Genomic DNA, 12,397 nt, shown 5'->3' with positions numbered 1-12,397 from the left:
GGTAGGAAACTCCTCTTCTTAGTATGGATGATGATGGATGAATATGGGTGAAGATGGATGGCAATGGAGGTTGAAAGATAGGTTGGATTTTTGGAGTAAACCCTAAACTCGAGATCAAGAGGTGATCTCAACCTGTTTAGACTAGGTTATTCTAAAATCTCAAAGCTTCCCTATTTCATTCATTCTTTTCCCTTAAATAGATCACGTCATGGAGTTTTAGGGTTAGGGTTACAATAATTCCCCATAATGCCCCTACATATAAAGTAATTAGAAACAACTCCTACTTAAAACAATATAAGAAATAAATCCTACTCAAAGTAATATAAGAAATAAATCCTATTGAGTGAGTTGTTGTTGCCTTCTTCGTTATGTGACTCGGTGTGCTATTGAGTCCACAACAACCCTCAAGTTGGAGTTTATAACTTCAATTTGCAATTAAAAGGATTCTTGGTCTTTAATCTTCACTGGCTAAATTTTTTTCGTGGAAGTTAAATCTTCATCATTTGTTCTCCCCCTTTTTGAATATTTTGATCACATAAAAATAACCACAACATGTGGAACAAAATACCGCTTTCTTATTCTTGTTCTTCTACTTCTTCCATTCAAGCTAGGAATAAAAAGGACACAGAGACTCAACTTGGACAAAGCACAATGTGGAAGAAAAAAATTACTCCTAGTCATATGAAAAAGCTCCTTACACCAATCAAAATGGTCATAGTTGAAACACACTCCGCTCAATTTTAAAGGCAAAAAAATTGCCCAACTTTAGGGCTTAACAAAGAGATTATTCACCTTTTAAGGGTACCTTGTTGAAAGATAAGCTCAAGCCTACACGACCAAGAATTGCCCAAAAATTGGGCCTAGGCCCATAAGAAGTAGGACCCACCATGATTACCATGAGCTGGCATCCTTATCACATAAGTTGGAAGACCAAGAAGGACTCACAAAAGTATCTTTATCTTAGGGCCACAACGAAGAAGAGTTTTAGTATGAGTTATGTTTGTCTTTTATTAATATTGAGTTATTTAATTAAGTTATGACTTATCTTTAAGAGTTAGAGTTTGGGTGTAATTGGGACAAGGGTAGTTTTATTGTAATTGGACTCTACTTCTTTCCTCTATTATAAATAGAGGTTCATGTACTCTGATTACAACAAGTTATTGATGTCAATGAAGTATTTCACTTTTCCATAAATTCAACATGGTATCAGAGCAGATTCTGTGAGTTGACTTGGTCAACTCACGGAGGTAATGTGATCCTTTTCTCTAAACCCTAAACCCTAAGTCTAGGTTCGTAGTTATTTTTTTCAGTCCCTAAATCCATAGTTTTCTTTGCATTTTTTACCTCTATACATAGTTTTTTATATTGAAAATTATATATTGACGGAAATATATTTGAGTCTAATTTCTAAAAAAAACCTATTTGTTCCAATCGGAGTTATGTTCAGAGAGATATCGATATTTGAATGAGCGAAGGTCAGATTGTAAAAATGTTCAAGTAGTAGCAGCAATCTTCCGATTCCGAGGTATTTTTTGCTATCAAGACCAAGACTTTATGTGGTGAAATATATATCAAACAAAAGATCTGTAAGGCTATTATTTTACCCATTCAACCAATTTTTTATCTGAGTTAGGTACAAATATAAATAAATATTTGAAGTAGCAAAGGTTAGATTGAAAAAGAGGTTTGAGCTGCAGGAGAAATCTTCAAATTCCGAGGTATTTTATGATATCAAGAAAGAGAATTAATATGGATAAATATATCTGAAAATAAAGATACATAATTATAGTTTCTCAACTATTCAACCAATTCTCGGTATGATTTTATTATAAGGAGATATTGATCTTTGAAGAGTTAATGGTCATTCTGGAAAAAACAGGAGAAATAATATTTAGTTCGGCCAGATGACAGAGACTGAAATATATCAGATTATTTATCTTCTCATAATTATATTTTATGAAGATATGTTATACTTAGATGAAAGGTATTTAAGTCTAGTTTCATACGAAGAAAATTTCATGTCAATCTAATCTATATTTAAAGATATATTCGCATTGGAAGAATCAAAGGTCATGCTGGTATTCTGTTGTATTGAAAAATCCAAATTTATGCCAATTGTTTGTGTCACTTTTTGAGTTGATATATCAGGAAAATATCTTGCTTCTCCCTGGTTTGAGGGCTTATCTATGCATCTATATTATAAGGGCTTATTGCTACATCTATGATATTTGGTTCAAGCTGGGATCACTGCCACTACCTCCCAACTTGAGGGGGAGAAGTAGAAGAAGTACAAGAAAGAGGTATTTTATTCCATATGTTGTGGATGAGTTTATGTGACCAAAATATTCAAGAAAGGGGGAGCACAAAAGATGAAGCTTGTGCATCTAAGAAGATACTTTTATATCGGATTATTTCATGGGTTCTTTTACAAAGTTTATTATTTGGTTTGTGTTATATGTGTTGGAAGATGGTCGTGTTATATTCAACTGCAGCTATTATGTCTCTTTTGGGACATTATTATTGAAGAAGAGGTGGCCTCATGTCATCATTTATTTTACCCCATCAAAAAGATAAAAATTATTTGTGGTTGGGAGTCCATGATGGAGGAACTTTATCCCCATCAAAAAGATCAAAATTATTTGTGGTTGGATGTCCATGATGGAGGAAATTCATCCCCGTAAAAAAGATCAAAATTATTTGTGGTTGGAAGTCCATGACGGAGGAACTTTATCCCCATAAAAAAGATCAAAATTATTTGTGGTTGGATGTCCATGATGGAGGAACTTCATCCCCATAAAAAAGATCAAAATTATTTGTGGTTGGAAGTCCATGACGGAGGAACTTCATCCCTGTCAAAAAGATCAAAATTATTTGTGGTTATAATTCCATGATGGAGGAACTTATTATTACATCTATGATATACACCCCTCCCTCCCTGTAATGGCTTTTATGTCTCCTACCACTTGAGAGTCGTTATCCTGTGGAGGGACATGGTGGTGCACACTTCAGAGCAATGCCGATAGACACACTACCGATAGAAGTGGAGTGTGCCCTACATCCAACATTAGAACTGGAGTATGAAGCAATGGCTTACCGACTAGGAGTGATTTTTACTCTCACTTATATAATGTTGTAGGGCCTCAATGAAGGACGTAATAGTGTGAGGGGGAGTATTGGAAGATGAAGGCATATCGGAAGATGTGCCATTTTATACAAAAATATTCTATACATTATTTGCAGCAAGCTAGGAGTTCATGTTGTTCTCTCACCCCCAACTTGAGGGGAAGTGTTGAAAGATAAGCTCAAGCCTACATAACCAAGGAAGTCCCACATATATAAGATTATTATAAGATAGACCACACGACCAAGGAAGGCCCACAAGATGGGCCCAAGCCCATAAGAAGTAGGACCCACTATGATTACCATGAGCTGGCATCCTTATCACATCAGTTGGAAGATCAAGAAGGACTCACAAAAGTATTTTTATCTTAGGGTCACGACCAAGAAGAGTTTTAGTTTAATTTATGTTTGTCTTTTATCAATATTGAGTTATTTAATTATGTTAGGACTTATCTTTAAGAGTTAGAGTTTGGGTATAATTGGGACAAGGGTAGTTTTATTGTAATTGGACTCTACTACCTTAAATAGAGGTTCATGTACTCTGATTACATCAAGTTATTGATGTCAATGAAGTATTTCACTTTTTCATAAATTCAACATACCTCAAACACAAATCACCTCTTGGGTGATGTCAAAGTGGCATCAAAATAAATACTTCCTCCACGTCAAGGAGGTGGCAAAAGAGGTAATTAAAAGGATGACACAAGAGTGTAATTAAAGAAGATGATGTATGTCTACTTATGTATTTTCTTTTACAAAGCTTGTAGCCCTAAGTGCATTGTAGTCATTGCAAACCTCCTTCCACAACTATAAATAGAGGCTCAATGCATGGGGGTAGATCATTAGGTTTCCCCTCTTCTCTCTCAAATTCTCCCTAGATTTTTCTCCTCTCCCAAGCTCTCTCTCTCTCTCCATCTCTCTAGCCAAGTTCTCTCTTCTGCTTTCTTTTCCTCTCCTCTTTCACCACTTTGGTCAATGACCTTGTCATGAGATCCTAAATTCAACATGGCATCAAAGCAATGAATTTAGGATCCCCACGTCAAAGATGGTATTTTAAAATTCTTGATGATCAAGCCTCACTTGAAAGTTCTTTGTTAAGCAAGTTAGAAGCTTCGTTGAGATAAGTTGATCATCTTCGTTATTGTTGCTCTTTAATGGCATGGTTGCCAAATTTTTTATCACTGGAAGATGATTTAAAGATGATATTTTTCAACTAATCTAGATAGAATCCTTGAATATTACTTGGAAGGTGCTCTTTCAATGGTTATTTTTCACTCGGATTTGCAAGTTTGGCTACAATCGATCAAGATCGATTATGTTATGTTCTTTTGCATGAAAAAGGTGACTATTTGTGCTTGAAATTTATTTCTGATAAAGATCTATCTTCCCATGATTAATATGATCTAAGGCTGTTAATCCAATGGATTTTGTTAAGTTGAATAAATTGGTTATGTGTTGTTCCTCTCCTTGCCTCTCAAAGAGCTTGGTAAATTTTTTTTTGAAGATTGACGAACACTTCAGTTTTCTTGATTAAGAAGATGATTCTTTGATGCTATTTTCTCTTCATTCCACATAGAGATTAGTGTTCATATTTTTTGGACAAGGAATTCAAGAAAAAAGAAGTAAAAGCTATTTTTTTTAAAGAGAGTTGGTGCCAAGGTGTAGAAAGAAAGCTTCCTTCTTTAGATTATATTCCAGCCCACACGAGTTCTCTTGAATCTCATTGGATTTCACTTGTCTTTATTATCTTCTCCTTGCCTAAATTAATTAAGGTAAGTAAATTCTTATGGAGTCCATAGCATCTAGAGTAGCTGGTTGACGTAGAGGGTAACTTACGTAATTTTCAGAATTCTCAAGTAAGTGGCATTGATGTAATTCATTTCAAACCCAGGACTTGCCGTTGTCTTTTGTAATGGCTTTTGTAAGTGTCATTCCTAATCTTTATAGGGACATGGTTGAATGAAATAAGACAAGAATTGTTCAAAAGGTAAATGAGATCGGGTTCTCTCTCTCATGAGGCCTAAGGGTGGAGCTCCTTTGAAAGCTCAAATCTCACAACGATCCCTCACCTTCTTCCTTTCTGAGTTCATCATCCACCATTGGGCGTTCTAAACACCCACCCTTTGTCATTCAACCTGGCAGCTAGAGGAGATCGTCGGGTGATTCGATCCATGGCTAGGGAACCCAACATCGTGGTATCAGACAAGACCACCTTGGACGATTCCTCCTCTTCGGCGGATTTGCGCACCTCCATTGATGAGATTCGGACTGACCACACTGCTATGCGCACCTCCATTGACGAGATTCGGACTGACCACACTGCTATGCACACAGAGATGCATGAAATTAGGGAGACTCTACTCTAGCTTCTCCAACTCCAGGGGCCCCGAGAGGCTCCCCTTCCGGGCAATTCCACATGCCCTACAGAGCACCGCGATACGTGCCCCCCCCAACCACCACCAGTGCCTTCTCTGTGCCCAACTCATCCCACTCCAGGGGGCTCTCATGGTACCAGCCCTGCCAACGTGCCTAGGTACACCAAATTAAAATTTCCAACCTATGATGGATCTACTGAACCATTAATCTGGTTGCACCGATGTGACCATTTTTTTTGGCACCAAAGAACCCTGCCCAAGGAGCGGGTCTCTTTAGCTGCCTTCCACCTGCTCGATGAAGTGCAGTTGTGGTATACCCAATTTGATTCGGAGCATCATGTGCATGATTGGGACATATTTAAAGACTACTGTATGTTGAGGTTTGGGCCACCCACACATAGCAATCCTCTTGGGGATTTGGTTAATCTGAAACAAATCGGGTCAATCGAGATGTATCAGAAACATTTTCAGGAACGCCTTGCACGCTTCAGTCCATTTGTGCGTCCGAGGCAATATGTTCATTTGTTTACTGCTGGTCTGGTGGAGGTTCTGTGCCTTGAAGTGAAATTGCATAGCCCCCCATTTTTAGCCCATGCTATGAATTTGGCAAGGACACTGGATGCTAAACACCGAATTTTGAAAGAATCCTTGGTGAGTCGATCACTCTGGCAGTGTCGAGTGACATCTGGTGCCACCTCAAATCATAGCTCCCCTCTATGCCAAGGGCCACCCACCTCCCTTTCGTCCGAGACTACCAGGTCTACACCTCCCTCTTAGTATATTAAACGTCTTTCTAAATCAGAAATTGATAAGCGAAAGGCACAGGGGCTCTGTTTTAATTGCAATGAAAAGTACTTCCAAGACCACTTATGCAAAAGGCTGTTTTGGTTAGAGGTAGAGGATCCAGAAGACAACACTCCCCTAGAGGATGAGGTAGGCACGGAAGAGGAAGAACCAACCATTTCCCTCCATGCCATGACGAGGTTACACATCACCAATACGATGCAGGTCAATGCTGGCATTCAAAATCTTATGTTACTAGCACTGGTCGACTCGGGTAGCACCCACAATTTCCTTAGCCAACCAGCAGCACATTGGTTGGGCTTGCCACTTCAGAACAATTCAGGTATCTCTGTCTCTGTAGCTAATGGGGAAAAACTTACCAATGTGGGGTTATTATCAGCAGTCACATTTTTTATTGAAGGCCACACCTTCCAAGCAGATTTTTTGGTCATTCCGCGTGCGGGGTTTGATTTGGTACTCAACATTAAATGGCTGCAACACTTGGGTCCGATTTTTTGGGACTTCAAATCCCTTACTATGAGTTGCAGACAAGGTCAACAACAGCTCACACTACATGGTACTCATGCCCCATCACCGTGTACTCTCCAAACTCTCCAAATTTTGGATTCCGAAGGCAGTCAGCTCACCCAGCTCATGGATGAATTCACATACTTATTTTAGCAACCTGCTGCCCTTCCTCCGATAAGGGCTTGTGATCATCGGATTCGGTTAAAGTTGGGCACCAAGCCAGTAGTTGTACGCCTATATAGATACCCACATTTGCAGAAAGACGAGATAGAGCGCCAATGTCAGCTCATGTTAACTCAAGGCATTATTCAGCCCAGTCATTCTCCCTTCTCTTCGCCAGTGCTGTTGGTCAGAAAACATGACAATTCTTGGAGATTCAGTGTGGACTACAGGGAGCTCAATGCTCATACGATAAAGGATAAATTTCCCATACCAGTGGTGGAAGAACTATTGGATGAACTACGTGGGGCAACAATATTTACGAAGCTGGACTTGAAATCAGGCTATCATCAAATTCGGGTCCACCCTGTCAATGTATAGAAAATGGCTTTTCGTACACACCACGGTCATTTTGAATTCTTGGTGTTGCCTTTTGGTCTTTCCAATGTCCCGTCCACCTTCCAGGCCCTCATGAACGAGGTATTTCGTCCCTTCTTACACAGATATGTTCTTGTTTTTTTTTATGATATCTTAATCTATAGCTAGACTTGGGACGACCACATCCAGCAATTGCGTGGTTTTCCACCTACTGCACTCCCACCATTTATTCCTCAATAAATCCAAATGTCAGATGGGTACCTCAGAGGTCGCTTACTTGGGTCATGTCATCTCCGCCTCCGGGGTTAAAGTGGATATGAACAAAATCAAGACAGTTTCTGATTGGCCTACTCCGCAGTCAGCCATGGCTCTCCGAGGATTTCTAGGCTTGGCCGGCTATTACAGAAAGTTTATTCGTGACTATGGCTAGATAGCAGCGCTGCTTAATAACTTACTCAAGTGGAATGCCTTCACATGGACGGAGGTAGCAGATTCATCCTTTTAATAGCTAAAACAGTCCTTAGCTTCTGCATCGATTCTCCAACTTCCGAATTTTGAAGACCCATTCATTATTGAATGTGATGCGTCCAGTGGGGGTATTGGCACTGTATTATAGCAGCACGACCACCCATAGCATACTTCATATGCCACTTGGCCCCGCACCACCACAAATTAGCTGCATATGAAAGGGAACTCATTGGCTTAGCCAAAACCATTCAACATTGGCGACCCCATCTTTGGGGTAGACACTTCATGATTATCTGACAAGCCACCACATAATCGGCTATACTGCCTTCATACCCCTCCAATAAAATTCCCAACTTATCCGAAAATATGTTTTTTGTCGGCCTTCATGTGTATAGTCATGGTAGGAGGCTAAAATGTTGTGAATAAGTGGGGACATGTGGTGTTGAAAGATCCGGTTTTTGAAGAGGACCAGACTATCCTGAACCATCCAATGTTTTTCTAATCACCCCTACTGGATCTCATGATATAAGGCAATAATTTTTGGATACTGTTGTGTCTCCTCCCGAATAGAATCCAATAAGAGAGCTCTGGGCTGACTGATGGCATGTAATTGCGGCACTGGAATGTCCCGACGACATAAATCATCAGCCCCCATATTCAAACTCCCAGGTTTATAATCCACGGTAAAGTCAAATCCCATAAGTTTACTTAACTAGTGCCGCTGTGATGAGATAGTGAGCCGCTGCTCAAGCAGATACTTGAGGCTGCAATGATCGGTACAAATAAAAAATGGGCGCCCCCAGAGATAAGGCTGCCAATGCTGTATTTGATTTAGCTAAACCGATCAGTTCCCTCTCATAAGCTGCTAACTTGTTGTGGTGTTGGCCAAGTTGGAGGCTAAAATAAATGATCGGGTGTCCTTGTTGGTGTAACACTGCACCAATACCGCCCCCCGAAGCATCACATTCCACCACAAATTGCTCATCAAAGTTCGGTAGCTACAAAACTGGTGCAGATGATAAGGCCTCTTTCAACTGTTGAAAGGAACGAGCGTCTCGGACCAGGTAAAGGCATTTTTCTTGAGTAGGTTGTTGAGCGGTGCTGCAATCTGGCCATAGCTGCAGATAAATTTCCTGTAATACCCAGCTAGGACCAAAAATCCCCTTAAGGCTGTAATGGAGGTGGGAGGAGACCGATTTGTGACGGCCAGAATCTTACTTTGGTCTACCTTCACCCCAACTGCTGAAATAACGTGGCCTAAGTATGCCACTTCTGAGGTACACATAGAACATTTGGACTGATTTAAAACCAAATGATGTGAGCGGAGAAGAGTAAATACCTGGTGCAGGTGTTGAAGATGCTCTTCCCAACTATTGCTATATACCAAAATATCATCAAATAATACCAAAACGTATTTCCTCAAGAGAGAGGAAAATACCTCATTCATGAGGGCCTGGAATGTGGAAGGTGCATTTGAGAGACCAAATGGCATCACGAGGAACTTGAAATGACCGTGGTGCATGCGGAACACAGTTTTCTCCACATCTGATGGATGAATACGGATTTGATGATAGCCAAACTTCAAATCTAGCTTGGTAAATATAGTAGCACCATGAAACTCATCTAGCAACTCATCCACCACTGGTATGGGAAATTTGTCTTTAATGGTGTGCGCATTGAGTTGCCTGTAGTCCACACAAAACCTCCACGACTTATCATGCTTGTGGACTAGTAATACCGGGGAGGAAAAAGGAGACCTGGTTGGCTGAATAATACCTTGGGTGAGCATATTTTGGCACTGCCTTTCAATCTCATCCTTCTATAAGTGGGGCTAACGATAAGGACACACCACTACAGGTTCAGTGCCCATTTTCAAATGAATGCAGTGACCGCAGTGCCTAATAGGCGGTAGAGCAGTAGGTTCCTGAAATATATCCTCAACGTCTGTAAGTAATTGAGATAACTTACAGTTGTCGGTGCTATGAAACTGAATAGTCTGAAGGGTGCAGGGCACTGGTGCCTGGGTGCCATGCAAAGTATTCTGACAGTAGTCCTCTGTGAAGGTCATGGTCAGAGCCTGAAAATCCCATAAAATAGGCCCCAACAGTTGGAGCCATTTAATTCAAAGAACCAAATCAAATCTTGACAGTGGAATCACAAGGAAATCTGCAATATAGGTGTGTCCCTCAATATCAAAGTGTGAGGCTGGAGAGATGCCCACACTGGTAATTTTAGCCCCATTGGCTACTGAGACAGAAAGGCCTGTCTATTACTGGACGACTAACCCAAGTTGTTTGGCCGCTGGCTGACTGATGAAATTATGTGTGTTGCCAGAGTCAACTAAAACAAGTAATTGTAGATGATGTAATTGGGCTTTAACTAACATGGTATTAGAACTGCGCAGACCAGTCATGTCATGAAGTGAAATCTCTGGACCCTCTTGGTCTGTCTCCACAATCTCTTCCTCTGGTAGTATGTCCTCACAATCCTCCCACAGACATATACTGAATAATCTTTTACATATGTGACTCTGGACATACTGTTCATCACAGCTAAAAAAAAGGACCTTGGCCTTTCTTTGTTCCATTTCTTGTTTGTTCAGTTTTTTGAAGTAAGGAGCTGGTGGAATAGAGTTAGAACTGTTTGGGCGCGGTGCTGCACTGGCTCCAGAATGTGGAGGCCCAGAATATGGTGTTGGCGCAGTGGCATTGTGCCTTCCTGGCCAAACAGGTTTTTTGACCAGTGAATCTTTCAGAACTCGTTGCTTATGCTCAATTGACCTGGCTAAATTCATAGCGTGGTCCAAGTCTATAGGACCATGTAATTAAACTTCCAGCCGTAGAGCTTCTGTCAAACCAGTAGTAAAGATGTGAACATACTGGCTGTGACTGACAAACTCATTAACATGGGCCAAACATTCCTGGAAGGTCTTTTGATACACCTCTAGTGATCCATTATGCTTATAATTGATTAATTCTCCCAATGGATTGCTACTAGCTGGAGGACCAAACCTCATCATGCATGATTGTCTAAAGGTTGCCCAATCCTGAACCAATTGGTCATTTCAAAATTGGTGGTACCATAGGAGCGCTTCATCGAGCATGTGGTATGCGGCCAAATAAACCTTCTCATCTGCAGGTGTTTTTTGATGATAAAATAATTGATCACACTTGGTTAGCCAAATCAAGGGGTCCTTAGACCCATCATATGTAGGAAAATCGAGTTTGAAATACTTGGGAACCGTATTCGTCCCTGTGCGGCAGGCCCCAGATGGGGATTGTTATGGCATTGTTATGGTCCCTAGCCATGGATCTAGTAACTCGGCAAGTCAAATAAGGATCCAACACTGTTAGAGGGTTTCTTAACACATTTTTGAGAAAAGAAACTCTCTTTTACTTCCCTCACATGTTATAATTGAAAAAGAGTTTCCTTTTCTCAATTATAGATGCACCAAATCAATCAAGAGACTGTTTAAGGATCCAATTATGAAACCCCACCTTGTACCTCTCGTCAATGAGTAGGGTTTTTGAATTCATGCAACTACCAATGTTGTATATAAAGAAGGCAGTCTATAGCTCTTCTAAACTCGGAAAAGATAGATAAAAATACCTCTTGAAGACCTCCTTTAATCAGCAACTCGAAAACCTCTTTCTTGATGCTAAGGCTCACGCAAAACCTCCTTCCCTCACTGCTGGTTCGTGGAAGAGATGGATAACTATTGCAACTTGGTAGAGAAGGATGATTCCTCTTTCTTTTCCTTCCATGATCTCCTCAAAGACTCCCCAATGGATGCAGCAAACCACCAAGGATAGTTCATGCCAAGAACCCTAGGATAGGGAACCTAGCAAGAACCTAATTACTCTATTTTACTCTAAATCCGAACTTACTTTATTTCTCATTCCTTACCCTTTAAATAGGGTCATTCACGCCAAGATAGGTTAGGGTTAGGTTTATAAATCCCAACTATGCCCCTACCTTCAAGTCTTATTACATAATCAATCAAATTCGAAATTAAAAACAACATAAATAATAAAAGGAAAAGTAGGTGACTTGTTGAGTCATTGTCTCCTCCTCTAAGTGACTCGGTGTGCTATTGAGTCCATAACATCTGCCTCCCCTTGGAGAAAGAGCTTGTCCTCAAGTTCGTAAGCTAGATAGACCTATTTGAAGGTCTCTAACTGCTCCCATGTCGCTGCCTCGGGGTCTGTAGCGGTCCACTGGACAAGGATGTCCCACTGGTCATTTGTCACACGCGCCCGTAACACCACATAGGGTGTCAGAATGATGTGGCCATTGTCCACTGGAAGAAGGAACGGTGGAGAAGAAGGGGCTGGCCCCTTGTGAGGTTTCAGTAGTGAGACATGAAACACATCATGCAGCTTCGCTGTGTCCGACAATTGTAGTTGATACGCCACCTGCCCAACACGTCGAATAATGGCAAAGGGCCCAAAGTACTTGGGGGATAACTTATGGTGCACTGGCCCGACGAGAGAGTGCTGTCGGTACTTCCGGAGATGTAGCCACACATAGTCCCCAACCACGTATGAGACATCCCGGTGGCCCTTCTTGTAAGCTGTAGTCATCCT

This window comes from Aristolochia californica, unplaced genomic scaffold, assembly GCF_029961685.1.
Source record: "Aristolochia californica isolate CCGP_79_NKW_82.1479 unplaced genomic scaffold, dmAriCali1.0.hap1 SCAF_8, whole genome shotgun sequence".
NCBI classification, from domain to species: domain Eukaryota; kingdom Viridiplantae; phylum Streptophyta; class Magnoliopsida; order Piperales; family Aristolochiaceae; genus Aristolochia; species Aristolochia californica.
The sequence above is the reverse complement of the archived record's forward strand: the minus strand, read 5'-3'. Positions refer to the sequence as shown.